The sequence below is a fragment of the Hibiscus syriacus genome, unplaced genomic scaffold, assembly GCF_006381635.1.
Source record: "Hibiscus syriacus cultivar Baekdansim isolate YM2019G1 unplaced genomic scaffold, ASM638163v2 tig00110467_pilon, whole genome shotgun sequence".
Lineage (NCBI taxonomy): Eukaryota > Viridiplantae > Streptophyta > Magnoliopsida > Malvales > Malvaceae > Hibiscus > Hibiscus syriacus.
The window spans coordinates 566,120-578,083 of NW_024062749.1; the positions used below are offsets into that span (position 1 = coordinate 566,120).

An 11,964-nucleotide genomic window follows, 5' to 3' on the forward strand; every position below is an offset into this window, starting at 1 on the left:
TTCACCCGTTAGATTCGAAAAACAACCGCCTCCCAAAAATCAAACTTTTTTCTTTCCGTTGAGGAGTAGCGTTGATGAACATTATATTGTTGTACCAGAGGAGCACCCGGTAAAGGTAACACAATCCTCTAACAAGTTCTGAGCTTATTATTTTCCTTATTTTTTGTTTTACTTCTTTATGAAGTTTCTTGGATTTTTCTCTTTAAATAAGGGAGAAAGGATTAAAAGCGACGTGATGATCGAAATTCAATGGTCTCTCAATCCGATGATATAATTTGTTGTTACATATAAGTTTCGACAAGTTGTGATCGCTTTTAATTCCTACTTTCTTCAAGATTTGTTTTATAATCAATTTAGGGCTTGCATATTGTTTTACTGAAACTATTTAATGGGCTCGTGATGAATCTCTTTTTGTAATGGTTAGTTTCTTGGAATTTTTGTTCTTTAAATAAGGAAACAAGGATTAAAAGCGATGTGATGATAGAAATTTAATGGTCTGTCAATTCACTGATCTAATTTGATGTTACATTAAAGTTCCGACAGGTTCTGATCGCTTTAAATTCATCCTCCCTTAAAAGATTTGTTTTATAATCAATTTAGGGGTTTGATCTGGTTCTACGGAAAATATGTCTTGGGCTTGTGAAGGATCTCTTTTTGTAATGGGTAATTTGCGTCTGAATTAGTATTTCTTGATCTATTTCAGTTTTTTTGAAACGTTTTTTTGTTGGTAAATGAACCAGATCTTTTTATTAGTCCTTTGAATTCCATTATCACCAAAGTTTTTACGTATTTTGTGTTGATTACATTCTTAAAGTAATGTTTCGCTTGTATATGCTATTCACTCGAAGTTTCTTATTTAGATTTTTATTAATTCAACCATTTCCCGTCATGTTTATCCTTTTGGGCAACTGATGAATTCCTATTTTTAATGGGCAATTTCCTTCTGATAATTTTATTTTGATGCTATCACCTTGGAGATCTGATGCCCTTTCTCTTGTATTATTTCTTTTTAAAACCTTAGTTGCTTTGTCTTTTCTTATTGAACAGTGTTTTGAATTCGTCATTAAGTTGTCAATTGGGGTTCAGATCCTATATCTCAGATTTGAGTTAGTATGCATCTGTTTATTTATTCATATTATTTTCTAGGTCATCTTATAACAACTATTTTACTCTAATTTTGTATATGTGAACCAAAGATTTACATTATGGTTGTGGTTGTGTTTCTCAGTCGCCTTGTGTTTATTGTGATTGTGACAATAGCGGATGCTATTGTGGGTATTGCTGTTATAAAATAATGGTTTTGGACGTTGAATGACTAAGGAGGTGATTGTTGCAATACCCACAATAACAGGTGCTATTGTGGCTGTGGTTGTGTTTCCCGGGTCTTGTGGTTCTTCACACTTCAATGGTGCTTGATTTTTCTCTAGCTGCCCTGTGTTCGTGGTTGTGGTTGTGTTTCCAGTTGCCTTGTGTTTATATGCTATGTACAATATGTTCACGTTAATGAGCTAGGTAATTTCTTAAAGCACTTTTTCGCTGCTCAACGTCATCCACCCCAGAGCTTTCGTAAATAGTTGTCTCTCAAAAATCAAACTTTTTTCTTTTCTTTGAGGAGTAGTGTTCATGAACATTCTATTTTGTACAAGAGGAGCACCGCTGACGGTCACACAACACTCTAAGAAGTTCTGAGCTTACTCTTTTCCTTTTTTTTTTTTGAAAAATGTGGAAATAAAATTTCTTTATTTTTCTTTTTAAATAAAGGAGAAAGGATTAAAAGCAATGTGATGATAGAAATTCAATGGTCTGTCAATCCACTGATCTAATTTGATTTTACATTGAAGTTTTGACAGATTTTGATATATTTTAATTCCTCTTCTCATCAAGATTTGTTTTATAATCAATTTAGGGGTTGAATCTGGTTCTACTGAAACTATGTCATGGGCTTGTGATGCATCTCTTTTTGTAATGGGTGATTTGCGTTTGAATTAGTATTTCTTGATGCCCATAATTTCAATTTGTTTTGAATTTTTTTTTGCTGGTTGACGAACCAGATCTTGTGATTAGTTCTTTGGATTCCATTATAACAGAAGTTTTTCTGTATTTTGCCTTTGATTACATTCTTAAAGTAATGACATGCTTGCCTATGCTATTCGGTAAGTTTCTTATTTAGTTTTTTATCAACTAAACAATTTCACCGTTATGATTTTCCTTTTTGGCAAATGATGAATTCTTATTTGTAATTTGGTAATTTGCATCTGATAATTTTATATTGATGCTATCATCGTGGAGATCTGATGCCCTTTCTCTCGTATTATTTCTTTTTAAAACCTTGGTTGCTCTGTCTTTTCTTATTGAATAGAGTTTTGGATTCGTCATTAAATGGTCGATTGGGGTTTAGATCCTATATCTCAGATTTGAGTTAATGATCCAGTATGTATCTATTTATTTATTCATATTATTTTCTGGGTCATCTTACAACAACTATTTTGCTATAATTTGCTATATTCGGACCAGAGATTTAAATTGTGGTTGTGGTTATTTTTCCAGTTGCCTTGTGCTTATCGTGATTGCGGAAATAGCTGGTGCTATTGTGGGTGTTGATGTTATGAAATAATGGTTTTGGACGGTGAATAAGGAGGTGATTGTTGCAATACCCACAATAGCGGGTGCTATTGTGGTTCTTCACACTCCAATGGTGCTTGATTAATCTCCAGCTGCCTTGTGTTTGTGGTTGTGATTCCAGTTGCCCTGTGTTTATATGTCATGTACAATATATTCACTTTAATGGGCTAGGTAAATTTTTGAAGTACTTTTTCGTTGCTCAGCTTAATTCACCCCCGATCTTTGGGAAACAATCACCTTTTGAAAATCAAACTTTTTTCTTTCCGTTGAGGAGTAACATTGATAACATTCTATTGTGTACCAGAGGATCACCTGGTAGAGGTAACACAACCCTCTAAGATGCTTTGAGCTTACTCTTTTCATATTTTTTGTTTTACTTGTTTTTGAAATTTGTTAACATGAAATTTCTTGGAATCTTTTTCTTTAAATAAGGGAGAAAAGATTAAAAGTGATGCGATGATCGAAATTCAATGGTCTCTCAACCCACTGATCTAATTTGATGTTACATTGAACTTGACAGATTTTGATCGCTTTTAATTCGTACTCTCTTCAAGACTTGTTTTCTAATCAATTTAGGGTTTGAATATGCTTCTTTTAAAACTATGTCATGGGCTTGTGATGAATCTCTTTTAGTAATGGTTAATTTCTTTGAATTTTTTTCTTCAATAGATTTTGATCTATTTTAATTCCTCGTCTCATCAAGATTTGTTTTATAATCAATTTAGGGGTTGAATCTGGTTCTACTGAAACTATGTTATGGGCTTGTGATGCATCTCTTTTTGTAATGGGTGATTTGCGTTTGAATTAGTATTTCTTGATGCCCACAATTTTAGTTTGTTTTAAAAAAAAATTTTGTTGGCTGATGAACCAGATCTTGTGATTAGTTCTTTGGATTCCATTATAACAGAAGTTTTTCTGTATTTTGTCTTTGATTACATTCTTAAAGTAATGACATGCTTGCCTATGCTATTCAGTAAGTTTCTTATTTAGTTTTTTTATCAACTAAACAATTTCACCGTTATGTTTATCCTTTTTGGCAAATGATGAATTCTTATTTTTAATGGGTAATTTGCATCTGATAATTTTATATTGATGCTATCACCGTGGAGATCTGATGCCCTTTCTCTCGTATTATTTCTTTTTAAAACCTTGGTTGCTCTGTCTTTTCTTATTGAATAGAGTTTTGGATTCGTCATTAAATGGTCGATTGGGGTTCAGATCCTATATCTCAGATTTGAGTTAATGATCCAGTATGTATTTATTTATTCATATTATTTTTTGGGTCATCTTATAACAACCATTTTGCTATAACTTGGTATATTTGGACCAGAGATTTAAATTGTGGTTGTGGTTATTTTTCCAGTTGCCTTGTGCTTATCGTGATTGCGGAAATAGCTGGTGTTATTGTGGGTGTTGATGTTATGAAATAATGGTTTTGGACGGTGAATAAGGAGGTGATTGTTGCAATACCCACAATAGCAGCGGGTGCTATTGTGGTTGTGTTTCTTGGGTCTTGTGGTTCTTCACACTCCAATGGTGCTTGATTAATCTCCAGCTGCCTTGTGTTTGTGGTTGTGATTCCAGTTGCCTTGTGTTTATATGCCATGTACAATATATTCGCGTTAATGGGCTAGGTAATTTTTTGAAGCACTTTTTTGTTGCTCAGCTTCATTCACCCCCGAGCTTTGGGAAACAGTCGCCTTTCAAAAATCAAACTTTTTTATCTGTGTTGAGAAGTAACATTGATAAACATTCTATTGTGTACCAGAGGATCACCTGGTAGAGGCAACACAACCCTCTAAGATGCTTTAAGCTTACTCTTTTCGTATTTTTGTTTTACTTGTTTTTGAAATTTGTTAACATGAAATTTCTGGAATTTTTTTCTTTAAATAAGGGAGAAAGGATTAAAAGTGATGTGATGATCGAAATTCAATGGTCTCTCAATCCATTGATCTAATTTGATGTTACATTGAACTTGACAGATTTTGATCGCTTTTAATTCATACTCTCTTCAAGACTTGTTTTCTAATCAATTTAGGGTTTGAATCTGCTTCTTTTAAAACTATGTCATGGGCTTGTGATGAATCTCTTTTTGTAATGGTTAATTTCTTTGAATTTTTTTCTTCAACAGATTTTGATCTATTTTAATTCCTCATCTCATCAATATTTGTTTTATAATCAATTTAGGGGTTGAATCTGGTTCTACTGAAACTATGTCATGGGCTTGTGATGCATCTCTTTTTGTAATGGGTGTCATGGGCTTGTGATGCATCTCTTTTTGTAATGGGTGATTTGCGTTTGAATTAGTATTTCTTGATGCCCACAATTTCAATTTGTTTTGAATTTTTTTTTGCTGGTTGACGAACCAGATCTTGTGATTAGTTCTTTGGATTCCATTATAACAGAAGTTTTTCTGTATTTTGTCTTTGATTACATTCTTAAAGTAATGACATGCTTGCCTATGCTGTTCAGTAAGTTTCTTATTTAGTTTTTTTTATCAACTAAACAATTTCACCGTTATGTTTATCCTTTTTGGTGCATCTGATAATTTTATATTGATGTTATCACCGTGGAGATTTGATGCCATTTCTCTCGTATTATTTCTTTTTAATACCTTGGCTGCTCTGTCTTTTCTTATTGAATAGAGTTTTGGATTTGTCATTAAATGGTCGTTTGGGGTTCAAATCCTATATCTCAGATTTGAGTTAATGATCCAGTATGTATTTATTTATTCATATTATTTTTTGGGTCATCTTATAACAACCATTTTGCTATAACTTGGTATATTCAGACCAGAGATTTAAATTGTGGTTGTGGTTATTTTTCCAGTTGCCTTGTGCTTATCGTGATTGCGGAAATAGTTGGTGCTATTGTGGGTGTTGATGTTATGAAATAATGGTTTTGGACAGTGAATAAGGAGGTGATTGTTGCAATACGCTATTGTGGTTGTGTTTCTTGGGTCTTGTGGTTCTTCACACTTCAATGGTGCTTGATTAATCTCCAGCTGCCTTGTGTTTGTGGTTGTGATTCCAGTTGCCTTGTGTTTATATGCAATGTACAATATATTCACGTTAATGGGCTAGGTAAATTTTTGAAGTACTTTTTCGTTGCTCAGCTTAATTCACCCCCGAGCTTTGGGAAACAATCGCCTTTTGAAAATCAAACTTTTTTCTTTCCATTGAGGAGTAACATTGATAAACATTCTATTGTGTACCAGAGGATCACCTGGTAGAGGTAACACAACCCTTCAAGATGCTTTAAGCTTACTCTTTTCTTATTTTTGTTTTACTTGTTTTTGAAATTTGTTAACATGAAATTTCTTGGAATTTTTTTCTTTAAATAAGGGAGAAAGGATTAAAAGTGATGTGATGATCGAAATTCAATGGTCTCTCAATCCACTGATCTAATTTGATGTTACATTGAACTTGACAGATTTTGATCGCTTTTAATTCCTACTCTCTTCAAGACTTGTTTTCTTATCAATTTAGGGTTTGAATCTACTTCTTTTAAAATTATGTCATGGGCTTGTGATGAATCTCTTTTTGTAATGGTTAATTTCTTCGATTTTTTTTCTTTAAATATGGAAGAAAGGATTAAAAGCAATGTGATGATAGAAATTCAATGGTCTGTCAATCCACTGATCTAATTTGATGTTTCATTGAAGTTTCGACAGGTTATGATCTCTTTTATTTACTCCTCTCTTCAATTGTTTTATAATCAATTTAGGGGTTGAATCAGGTTCTACTTAAACTATGTCATGGGCTTGTGATGAATCTCTTTTTGTAATGGGTATTTTGTGTCTGAATTGTGGTATTTCTTGATGCTATAACACCTTGGAGAACTGATGCCCAGTTTGTTTTGAAACATTTTTTTCTTGGTAAATGAACCATATCTTGTATTTATTTCTTTTGATTCCATTATCATTGAAGTTTTTCCGTAGTGTGTTTGATTACATTCTTAAAGTAAAGCTTTGCTTGTATATGCTATTGATTCGAAGTTCCTTTTTTAATTTTTTATCAACTCAACCATTTCACCGTTATCTTTATTGCAACTAATGAATTCTTATTTTTAATGGGTAATTTGCGTCTGATAATTTTATAACAACTATTTTGCTCTAATTTAGTATATATGGACCAGAAATTTAAATTGTGGTTGTATTTTCTAGTTGCCTTGTGCTTATCATGATTGAGGCCATAGCTCGTGCTGTTATGGGAATTGTTGTTATGAAATAATGGGTTTAGATGGTGAATAAGGAGGTTATTGTTGAAATACCCACAATAGCAGGTGCTATTATGGTTCTGGTTTTGTCCTGGGTATTGTGGTTCTTCGCACTCCAATAGTGTGTGCTTGATAATACTCCAGCTGTACCTTTTAATATTGAATAATGCCTTAAACAGTGGCAACCTAGTAAGTTTGTTGCTCACATTAGATTGTCAATTTTTTCATCAATAGAAAATTTATTATGCTGAACAAATTCATGCATGAATAAGGAGGTGATTGTAATCTAGGAAATAACATTTTGTCGGGGTTTGAAGAACCCCTAATATGGATTTTGGGTAAATCCAAAACCAATAAATGTCTCTAGTCAAAATAAAAAACATGGTTGAGTGAGAAGCTTGTATCTTGAAACAACAATGGCATATACACTGTTACGCTACAGACAAAATCCTTCGAGGTGAATTCAAACCATCAATTATCTCAGAAGCTTTGTTTGTGAGTAAATTTGTTATTTTTGAGTGTTGTTGACTGAGATTACTCATCATTTAACTGTTATATAATGCTTTGATTAATACACCTAATTGAATTTGGTATTTATCGTGTCATTGTTGGTTGTTTTTCTTATTGCAATTTTTTGATTATGTTATGGTCATGGTCATGGAGAGATGACATTAATATCATATCTTATTAGACATGTCCTTTGAGAAGAGGATAATGTCTTATTCTTTTATTGTTTGATTTATTGGTGTTTTTGGTGGGTGGCGCCGGTGATTAGATTGTGAGTGGAGAATAATGTCATGCTTGGAGAGGTAATTTCACATTGAAACTCCTGGAGTTTAAAAATGATGGTATTATTAGACGTGTCCTTTGAGAAGAGTTCAATGATCCCTTTCATATTTAGTTTAATGGATAACTTGCTTTAAAACCCAAGTATTGAGTTTTGCTGCCTCTTCTTTTCGAAGGTTTCCAATGCTTCATCGTCAAATGACAAATTTACAGGCTTTAATTTTTCAGAAGGTAATGTTTCCTTGGACCGAGTTTAATATGCTCTATGTATTGTAATGTATATCTCGTGTTTTTTAATTTTAGGATCCTACAATCCTATTTTGGACGGTGGATAAGGACTAAGGAGGTTATTGTTGCAATACCCACAATAGCAGGTGCTATTGTGTTTGTGTTTTCTGGGTAGTTCTTCACACTCCAATGGCGCGTGCTTGATTTTTCTCCAGCCATACCCCGTAATATTGAATAATGCCTTAAACAGCTGCATCCTAGTAAGTTTGTTGCTTACATTAGATTATTAATTTTTTCATCACTAGAAAATTTATTATACTGAACAAACTCATGCATGAATAAGGAGGTGATTGTAATCGAGGAATAACATTTGGTCGGGGTTTGAAGAACCCCTAATATGGATTTTGGATAAATCCTAGACTAATAAATGTCTCTAGTCAAAACATAAACATGGTTGAGTGGGAAGTTGGTATCTTAAAAACAATAATTGCATATCCACGGTTACTCTACAGACAAAGTCCCTCGAGGTGAATTCAAACCATCAGTTAACTCGAAAGCTTTGTTTGTGTATAAATTTGTTAGTTTTGAGTGTTGTTGATTGAGATCACTATCATTCAACTGTTGTATAATTCTTTGAGTAATACACCTAATTGAAATTTGTATTTATCGTGTCTTTGTTGGTTGTTTTCCGTATTGCAAATTTTCTTTTATGTTATGGTCATGGTCATGGTCATGGAGAGACTACATTAATCTCTCATCTGATTAGATATGTCCTTTTGAGAAGAGGATAATGGCTTATTCTTTGATTGTTTGATTTATTAGTGTTTTTGGTGGGTGGCGCCTGTGATTAGATTGAGTGGAGAATATTGTCATTCCTTGGACAGGTAATTTCAAATTGAAACTCCTGGAGTCTAAAATTGATGGTATTATTAGACGTGTTTTTTGAGAAGAGTTCAATGATCCCTTATATATTTAGTTTAATGGATAACTTTCTTCAAAACCCAAGTATTGAGTTTTGCTTCCTCATATTTTGAAGGTTTCCAATGCTTCACCGTCAAATGACAAATTTACGGGCTTTAATTTTTCAGAAGGTAATGTTTCCCTGGACCAAGTTTAATATGCTAGATGTGTTGCAGTGTATATGTCGTGTTGTTGAATTTTAGGATCCTACAATCCTGTTTGTTGCATTTCTAACGCTCCATTTTATTTATCATACAATTACCATCAAAATTGAGTACTTAAAGTTGACAAGATCCAAAGCATCAAGCTCGATACCCATTTTTTATTTGAAATGCTGCAATTGATCCCTACTCTTTCTCTCCATTAACCACAGCTAAATGGTCCATGCTTTTATATTCTTCATTGCTCATAATCCACGTTTATATAACATCTATTCCCTTAGAGGCACGTTACATATTCAACCCAATTTTTGTCGCTTGACTTATTACCCCAAGCATGCCTCCAATATTGATGATAAATGCGCCTGGGATGGGTCTAATAGGCACCAATTTTTGGTTTCTCTTGATTTGTAATCCTTCTTCATTCACTTGAAGCAAGAGTGTTAAGCCTGTAGTATTAGATTGTGGTGCAAGACCAAAAACTTGATTGCCTGTGGAGAGGGTGAATAATAGTTCATTCTTACTCCTTGTTTTCCATCTTTTTTTTATAGGAATGAAAGGCCTCGTTAAAAACCCCGTCTTAATTTAAAGACCTTGAAGAAAGGTCATTAATCATAGGAAGGAGGAAAAGAGTGCCTTGTTTTCCATCCTTAAAAAAGCTTAAAAGCATCTCAGGATCGGTCCTCTTGTTCTTTGCAATCAGCTTCATGAGGTACATCATAACCTAAAGTAACTCCATCAAATACTTGTCTAAAGTTGCTCTGATTAGACACTTAATGTTATACCCTATTATAGTCATTAAGTTGAAGGATCATTATTGAGTTTACTCGAATGAAGGGGGATTGGTTGGCCATAATCCCATTTTTCATAAAGGCACAAGAAGGCAGGCCATAAAGGAAGGGCATGAAGCCCCAATCAAGCTTCTGGTCTTCTTGTACAACAAAATCTTGGCCTTCCATTTGAAGCGATGCTGGAAACGGAAGCCGACGGCAACAGAGGAGGATATAGCGGACGAATAACAAGGTCATGACCGTTTGGCGAATGATACCATGTTGATAAGTAAAGAGAACAGAGAAGTTACACAGGAAAGTATGTGTTGTATTCATCTCAGCAAGGACATTACATTTATAAGAAAGGTTAAGCTCATCATCTCCCCAGTAACCGACTAACAAACTAACAGATCTAGTTAACCAAACTAACAAATTAACTACCTCCTCATACACGTGTAACACTTCTTTGATAACCATCTAACATATGGGGAAAGCATTGACAACCAAAAACCCTCATCATGGAGTAATCTGATTTCTTTTCATATAGCTTCTCAAAAGGAGATAAGCTTTGTAGGACTTTAGTAGGAAGAAGATTGATCAAGTAAACCACTGAAACAACAGCATAGGACCAATATTTGACTGGCGGAGATGCCCGAGCTAATAAGACAAATGCTAGTTCAATAACATGACGGTGCTTCTGTTCTACGACCCCATTTTGTTCAGAGGTATGCGGACATGTTAATCGATGTGAGATTCCTTCACTGGCCAACACCTGTGATAGACTTCGAAACTCACCTCCCCAGTTAGTTTGTGAAGCTTTAATGGAGCTGCCAAACTGATTAGCTACAAGCTTTTGAAATATTCGAAAGACCAATATAGCTTCATCCTTACTTTTTATCAGATAAATCCAAGTATGCCGTGTAAACATATCCACAAATGAAATATAAAATCGAAATTCATTGGATGCTACATGAGGTGGTCCCCATAAATCGGAATACACAAGATTAAAAGAAGCAGCAACTGATGTATTTGATTCAACAAGGGGTAGTTTGTGACTTTTTCCCATGTGAAATGCTACACAACTCTTATTTACATGGGAATGAACTTTGATGCCTAGTCCACTAGCTAACTTTACTAAGGTTTCAGCAGCAGGGTGACCAAGACGCCTGTGCCAGAGATCTTCCATAAAGGAAGAAGCTAAGCTGGTATTGACTTCTGCAAGATTGACTCCTAAAGAGTTGTTATCCATAGCAAATGAGTATAAACTTTCATTCTCCTCTCCCTAAAGTAGAATATTCTTGGTTGCCTCATCACGAACACAACATCTATTATTGTCGACTAGAAGTTTACCTGGACCAAGAAACTCTGATGGATTCAAGATATTATTGGAGTCTGAGGTCACATGATGTGTGGCACCCGTGTCAACTACCCAACGCTAAGAGGACATCGAAGAGGCATGAGCTTGTGGTTGACCAGCCACAGACGAACCAGATTTGCGTTTGGCACAACATTCATAGCTAGTATCAGAGGATGAAACTGTCGAGTTATATGTAGAAGAAGCTGCCTTACGATTTGATTGATTTGATCCACGACTTGTAGCAGTAACACAGGAGAAATCTTCATCAAACCTATGCCAACATTGATTGACAAGGAGTCCAATTTTCCCACAAAGCTGACATTGTACTCGTGAACGACCACGACCTCTGCCACCAGTTTGAGTTCTAGATCGTTGATCATAACCTGAACTCGACATCACCGAGTTTCGAATCTCCCCTTGAGCAACATTAGCACTCATCGGTAGGGTTTCCAATAGATCTTCAAAACTGGCAAGTTGTGTCTGTGCATCAAGAAGCATAGCATAGATGCTATCCAAGGTCGACAATGATTCCCTCATAGAGGTTATAACTTCCATAAAGGGTTGATATTCTCGTGGAAGACCCTTCAGAATACTTGCAATATGTTCAACTTGAGGCACAACACTACCAAAAGAAGCTAAAGCATCGCAAACCTCCTTCACACGAGTAAGGTAAGTACACATACTATCACCTCCTTTCTTTAATGACTGGAGTTTATAGTGGAGACTCATTACCGCAATCGTTGAGCGATTAGCAAAGAACTGAAGAACAATATTCCATACAGCTGCCGCCGTTTCAGCACCAACAAATTGGGGAAGAAGATGCGCATTGATAGTGGATAATAACCACAAAGCAAGAGCACTATCT

At 34.7% G+C, this 11,964-nt stretch overlaps 9 non-coding genes and 2 pseudogenes across 9 annotated transcripts; all 11 read left to right on the forward strand.

Annotated features, from left to right (window-relative positions):
• The first annotated feature begins 227 nt into the window (after positions 1-227).
• LOC120127484 lies at positions 228-312 on the forward strand. Its single transcript, XR_005516548.1, has one exon. It is a non-coding gene; the product is annotated as a small nucleolar RNA snoR14 (small nucleolar RNA).
• A 157-nt stretch (positions 313-469) lies between these two features.
• On the forward strand, positions 470-554 carry LOC120127481. The gene has a single exon (XR_005516545.1). It is a non-coding gene; the product is annotated as a small nucleolar RNA snoR14 (small nucleolar RNA).
• Positions 555-899: 345 nt separating this feature from the next.
• Positions 900-991, forward strand: LOC120127490. Its single transcript, XR_005516553.1, has one exon. It is a non-coding gene; the product is annotated as a small nucleolar RNA Z101 (small nucleolar RNA).
• Positions 992-1,779: 788 nt separating this feature from the next.
• Positions 1,780-1,858, forward strand: LOC120127487 (annotated as a pseudogene).
• A 352-nt stretch (positions 1,859-2,210) lies between these two features.
• LOC120127480 lies at positions 2,211-2,303 on the forward strand. Its single transcript, XR_005516544.1, has one exon. It is a non-coding gene; the product is annotated as a small nucleolar RNA Z101 (small nucleolar RNA).
• A 767-nt stretch (positions 2,304-3,070) lies between these two features.
• Positions 3,071-3,153, forward strand: LOC120127486. Its single transcript, XR_005516550.1, has one exon. It is a non-coding gene; the product is annotated as a small nucleolar RNA snoR14 (small nucleolar RNA).
• Positions 3,154-3,653: 500 nt separating this feature from the next.
• LOC120127489 lies at positions 3,654-3,745 on the forward strand. Its single transcript, XR_005516552.1, has one exon. It is a non-coding gene; the product is annotated as a small nucleolar RNA Z101 (small nucleolar RNA).
• Positions 3,746-4,532: 787 nt separating this feature from the next.
• LOC120127485 lies at positions 4,533-4,615 on the forward strand. Its single transcript, XR_005516549.1, has one exon. It is a non-coding gene; the product is annotated as a small nucleolar RNA snoR14 (small nucleolar RNA).
• A 1,367-nt stretch (positions 4,616-5,982) lies between these two features.
• LOC120127483 lies at positions 5,983-6,065 on the forward strand. Its single transcript, XR_005516547.1, has one exon. It is a non-coding gene; the product is annotated as a small nucleolar RNA snoR14 (small nucleolar RNA).
• A 156-nt stretch (positions 6,066-6,221) lies between these two features.
• Positions 6,222-6,306, forward strand: LOC120127482. The gene has a single exon (XR_005516546.1). It is a non-coding gene; the product is annotated as a small nucleolar RNA snoR14 (small nucleolar RNA).
• A 72-nt stretch (positions 6,307-6,378) lies between these two features.
• On the forward strand, positions 6,379-6,475 carry LOC120127491 (annotated as a pseudogene).
• The last annotated feature ends 5,489 nt before the right edge of the window (positions 6,476-11,964 follow it).